This window comes from Garra rufa, chromosome 3 (genome assembly GCF_049309525.1).
Source record: "Garra rufa chromosome 3, GarRuf1.0, whole genome shotgun sequence".
Taxonomy (NCBI): Eukaryota; Metazoa; Chordata; class Actinopteri; order Cypriniformes; family Cyprinidae; genus Garra; species Garra rufa.
In genome coordinates, this window is record NC_133363.1 from 2578213 (window position 1) to 2584559 (window position 6347).

At 34.3% G+C, this 6347-nt stretch overlaps 1 long non-coding RNA gene across 1 annotated transcript in view; it reads left to right on the top strand.

The window, feature by feature from the left end:
- Positions 1-3475, top strand: part of LOC141331481 (uncharacterized) — a 31913-nt gene extending 28438 nt beyond the window's left edge. The window contains exon 3 of the long non-coding RNA XR_012355263.1: positions 3359-3475. This is a non-coding gene — a long non-coding RNA (uncharacterized lncRNA). The remainder of the gene's footprint in view (positions 1-3358) is intronic.
- The last annotated feature ends 2872 nt before the right edge of the window (positions 3476-6347 follow it).

Consider the following 6347-nt stretch of genomic DNA (forward strand, 5'->3'; position numbering starts at 1 on the left):
TAACACTGACCTCTATAATGGTGACTTACAAAATTAGATTTTCTCCTTTTGGTGATTCTGCTTTTTAACATCAGGTCTTTAATAATGGTCAATCACCACTCAATGAATAACATAATTACCTCAATAACTCTAACACTGCTTCAGTGTTCATTTTAATACTCTTGAGTATGGACTCAAACTATTGGGAGAGTTCATTTAATACTGGGCTTTTTGCTGTGTAGACTTTACCTACTTTTTTTAGTTTGTCTTAGCTGATCAATTCAGGTATTGTTTACTCAGATATATAAGATAGAATCTACCCAAACAAACTGTGCAAATTGTTACATCAGTTTACCCCATTTTATTGAGTAGATTCTATAGGTTGTTTTTTACAGTGTAGCTGACATGTGGTGCATCAACATGCTCTGGCAATGTAGTCAAAAGTTTGTCTTTGTAGGTGAAAAGTCAATACTCCCAGATGAGTTCACACAAGGAAATGTAATCTTTTAGTTTTTAATCGGTTACCAGAATTTGTATAAGCACAAGTAATTACCATTTTGATAAGCTAATATGCTCATGTAAACAATGAGTGACGTATACGCGTGATAGATCACACACGGACTGGGTGAACATTCTCAGGACAGTAGAACGTTCCGGTGGATCAGAGGTAAATAATAATATAAATACTGTTCAGTTTTTTGCACAGACCGATCGTTTTATGTCTTAAAGGGATAGTTCACCCAAAAATGAAAATGTGATGTTTATCAGCTTACCCCCAGGGCATCCAAGATGTAGGTGACTTTGTTTGTAGTCTGTCAGCCATATGATGGCAGTGGATGGGCACAAACCTTTAAAAGTGAAAAAAAAAAAAAAACATGCGCAGACAAATCCAAATTACACCCTGCGGCTCGTGACGATACATTGATGTCCTAAGACACGAAACGATCGGTTTTTTATGAGAAACTGAACGGTATTTATATAATTTTTTACCTTTGATACACAGCCACGTCTAACTGTCCTGAGCACGAACTCATCATCCGGCTCGTTACATGTGTATGCGTTCTGGCGTAGTATACGTAAATGCCGGAAGTCATCTATCCCGTGTGTACGACACTCATTGTTTACACAGTGCACAGAGATTTTGTGTATAGCGGCTATTCAAAATGGTAATTACTTGCACTTATCCTGATTGTTCAAACCGATTGAAAGCTAAAAATTACGTTTGCGCAAACTCATCCAGAACTGCTGACTGTTCACCGATTTCCCCTTACGACGTTTGCGTATACTACGCCAGTGAGCGTACACATGAAATGAGCCGGAGGTTGAGCTCACACTCAGGACAGATGGACGTGGCTGTGTATCAAAGGTAAAAAAATTATATAAATACTGTTCAGTTTCTCACAAAAAAAAAACACTATTGTTTTGTGTCTTAGGACATCAATGTATCGTCATGAGACGCAGGGTGTAATTTGGATTTGTCTGTGCATGTTTTTTTTTTACTTTTAAAGGTAAAACCAAGCACCAAGCCCATCCACTGTTATTATGTGGCTGACAGACTGCAAGGGTTTGAGTTAAATATCTGAAGAAACAAAGTCACCTACATCTTGGATGCCCTGTGTGTTTAGTTTTTTTTTTTTGTTTTTGGTAAAAAGATTTGGTAACCACTGACTGTCCTTTAAAGAGCATCTCTTCAAAGTTATAAACCTACTTGTTCAAAATAATGTAAAAGTTAATACTTTTTTTAACCTGTATTTGACCTAATATTTACTGAAACCTTCAAACATTTGAACAGGAAATAAATGGGAAACAATTGGAAGCATCAGCAACGATACATTTGTGCTTACAGTGCAGACAGTCACTTGTGCATTCTAGACATCCTCTGTACTCCTCCGTCTCTTGTTCCAATTTTGAGAGATCCCCATCAGCTTCTTGCCAATCATTTCAGCTTTCTTAAGAACCTCTGCAAAACAAATTTGTTTAAATATACTGAATATGCAAGATCAAATTACAAATAGCATTTTTGTGCTTGACTGAATTAGGCTAATGCTTAAAATGAAAATAATTTTGTCAAAAAGATGACATAAAATAAGGAAACTGCCCTCACCTACAGAAAGGAAAACAACAGAGTAAAAAACAAGCTGTACAGATTCTATTCCAATAGACAGGTTTTCTAGGATGTGTTTAGTAAATTGTTAAAAAAAATGTAACTTACATGTTAAAACAACATATTAAAGAAAAACAACTATTACTCAGGATAATACTAAAAATAATAATAATTATAAAAATAATTCTAAATTGTCATAGAATTGGAGTGTCATTGGAGGGGCATTAGGGAAATCAATAGAGAATTACTGTTCATTCATTCAAACTAATCTAATTAAATTTTTTATTGATAAAATCAGTTTATGAAGCATAAATATGCAATGTGTTTTAAAGGACCACTTCAATTATTGTTATGAGTTAACCATTTAGAAAATAATAATAATAATAACAACAAAAATGATAATACATTTTTTTATCAAGACTTTGTCATTTTACTATTAGGCAGATTCTCGCATTTATATTCTATGTCCATGGATGGAATCGACCAACAAAATAATGCTTAAAGGGATAGTTCACCCAAAAATGAAAATTTGTTTATCTGCTTACCCCCAATGCATCCAAGATGTAGGTGACTTTGTTTCCTAAGAAAAACACAAACAGAGATTTTTAACGAAAACCGGTGCAGTCTGCCAGCCTTATCATGGACGTGGATGGGCACCAAACCTTTAAAAGTAAACAAAAACATGCACAGACAAATCCAAATTACACCCTGCGGCTTGTGACGATACATTGATGTCCTAAGACACGAAAAGATGGTTTTTTGAGAGAAACTGAACAGTATTTATATCATTTTTTACCTTTGATACACAGCCACGTCCATCTGTCCTGAGCACGAGTTTGGCATCAGTCACGTTACATGTGCTCGCGCTCAGGCGAAGAATACGCAAACGCCGTAAGGGGAAATCAGTACAAGTCCCGGATGAGTTTTAAATCGGTTTGAACAATCAGGATACGCGCAAGTAATTACCATTTTGAATAGCCGCTATAGCCACAATCTCTGAGCACTGTGGAAACAATGAGTGTTGTATTCATGCAACAGATCGCTTCCGGTGTTTGTGTATACAATGCCAGAGCGCTACACGTATAAAGATCCAGATGATGAGCCCGTGCTCAGGACAGATGGACGTGGCTGTGTATCAAAGGTAAAAAATGATATAAAAACTGTTCAGTTTCTAACAAAAATCGATCGTTTCGTGTCTTAGGACATCAATGTATCCTCTCGAGTAGCAGAGTATAATTTGGATTTGTCTGTGCATGTTTTTGTTTACTTTTAAAGGTTTGGTGCCCATCCACGTCCATGATAAGGCTGGCAGACCGCACCAGTTTTCGTTAAAAATCTTCGTTTGTGTTTTTCTGAGGAAACAAAGTCACCTACATCTTGGATGCATTTGGGGTAAGCAGATAAACATCAAATTTTCATTTTTGGGTGAACTATCCCTTTAAAGTATTTTTTATTATTATTAATATTATTAATGCTGATGATTTATGAGTGATTTAAAATAGAAATTTTAAAATATTCTTCTTTGTGCCGTTGGAAAACAACTGAGTTGATCACAAATTTGGACCATTCTTAAATTTCCAGGATGGATCGACTTAAGGGTTACAGTTTTAATAACATAAGTTAGAGCTCTTAGATAAACTAAAATACTAAAACTTTTTTTTTTTTTTTTACTACCTGAAGATTTAACAAAAAAATATATAATAATAAAATAAAAAATAAAATAACACGTAATTGTAGGTTCTGGCAAATTAATTTTTTGAGTCAATTTAGAATTTAAATCATTACACATAATTCAGAATCCTAACTGCACACTGTATTAAGTAAATTATGTAAAAACAAATTTAAATAGGACATAAAAGTAAATTAAAAAGTACATTTTATTAAATTACATCAAATCAAAACTTTGCAAATAGTTAATAAATCCATACCAGAAGTTCTAGTGGAGTGTAGCAGATAAAGAAGAGCCCTCCACTATATTGCCAGTAATCAGCTGAATCCTCAGTCGGTCTGGGGTGGGCTGATAAGTCCTTAAAAATAAAGATTTCACTTTTAAAATTCTTTTGAACTCTTATACAAAATGTTTTTCAATCGTACCAACATTTGCCACTATAAATCATTCAGAAAACATGAACAGTCAGCTTTGAGACTGTTAGTTATTATATAATTAAAAATGTAAGAATATGCCTAACTCATGGCAATCCAAAAAGAAAAAATGTGAATCCCCAAAAAGACACTGGATTCACAACAATAGACTCTTTTTATAAATGTATCAAAACAAGGTAAACACAATTGTAGCTTAAAAATTAGTGCACCCAAATCAAACCAAAACTTAACATAATTTTACCTGCAGCTGCATTTATCCAGACCCATTTAAGGCTCATGAAGGACTCATAATATTTTTTGTAGTAAAACAACTAAAGGACTGATGATGGTAGCATGTTCTCCATATTTGTTATCTCAGATGAAGAAAGACAAAAGAATAAAAAAGTTAGTCATATTGATAATCAGTGGGGCAAATGTCTTACAAATGTATTTTTGATTATGAGAAGAACCATACTTTTATATTTTAATCCCATGAAAGATTTAGAATCAAAGATTAAAAATAATGTTATTGGTAGCAGTTTGTGTTTTATAGTTAGATTCCTGTGTTTCCGAGCTTTAATAGCACTTTCATCACTGTACTCATTGCTCCTTCTCATGCATTGCGTTTAAATTAGCTGACAACATTCGTAGCCTATCTATAACACATAGCAATATCAGGGGCTACAAATACGTGCTAATATGCTAATCGCGATTAGCATCTGGTGTAACATCTTTGATGAAGCACAGATGCAAGTCATAGTGCGTCTGTTACCTCATGTGGAATTTACACAGAAAGAACATAAAGCTAGAAAGACTGAAATATGTTCCCTTACCTGATATCAGCAATCTGCTTGCAGGACCTCACAGATCCAGTCCGGTCTTCCTCTGTGTTCACATTCCAGCTTTTGTTCTCCACATGTCACAACGCGAGTTAATTTAAAATAAAAATGTAACAAACTAACGTATTTTCAAACTTGACCAGTAAAGGCGCGCACAGCTGTCATTGGCCAGTTACTTGTCAGATGGCAGTCAGCTTAACCAATCATGATCCCTCCAGCAAGGTTATACAACCAGCGTGGTAATGGCAAGATAAATATTTTTTTTAAAGAAATATGTGTGTTTAGTGTTATTTGTAGGCTGTATTATTTTAATAGTTGTTCAAAAATTGTTTTCAGTGTATGAAATAAAAATGCAGTTGTAGCCATTCACAAAATTGTAGGTCCACAAAATCAAAACAAAGATATTGATTCAAAATACATACACTATATAGCCAAAAGTACCCTTCTAATGAACAGGTTTGACTACTTTAGTAATTTCCATGAGTACAAATCTTAATGTTTAAGCATAAAATTATATTCTAGGGAATTAATTTTAATAGCAACAGTTTTAACATAACAATGCCTTTGTGTATAAGGCAAGGTTCAAATTGAAATGATTGATTCAGTCAGTGTGGAAGAACTTGACTGGTCTGCATAAAGCCAAGTCTTAATCCCAGTTGAACACCTCGGTGTGACTTTAAATGCAGACATTGAGCCAAAAAGTTATCACCAAACACCGATGACTTGTACATATCGGTACAGTCATTTTGGACAAATCCAAAACTTTTTCAACAGAGATAAAAATACAATTTTTAAATAGGCTACATTAATTATGTTCCCATTTTTGTTGCCACAGTTTTAGAAGTGCCTATTTCTGTTTTAAAGAAGGGGTGTCCTAATACTTTTGTCCATGTGGTGTTTGTACAAGTCATTGGTGTTTGGCGATGAGTTTTTGGCTCAAGGTCATTTAAAAATCAGTCCAGAGGTGTTCAACTGGGATTAGGACTTGGCTTTATGCAGACCAGTCAAGTTCTTCCACACTGACTGAATCAGTCATTTCGGTTTGAACCTTGCCTTATACACAAAGGCATTGTCATCTTACAATTGAAGAGGCTCCTGTCCAAACTGTTGCTATAAAATTAGAAGCACACAATTCCCTATAATATCATTTTATGCTTAAACATTAAGTTTGTTCTAATGGAAATTACTAAAGTAGTCAAACCTGTTCATTAGAAGGGAGAAAATACTGGCAATAGTGTATCATGTAAAAAAAAAACAAATCAACTTTGATTTACAAGTATTTTTGTTAACCCTTTTCAATCATTTAGCAAACCATTTTATAACTTTGATGGTTGGTCATGTGC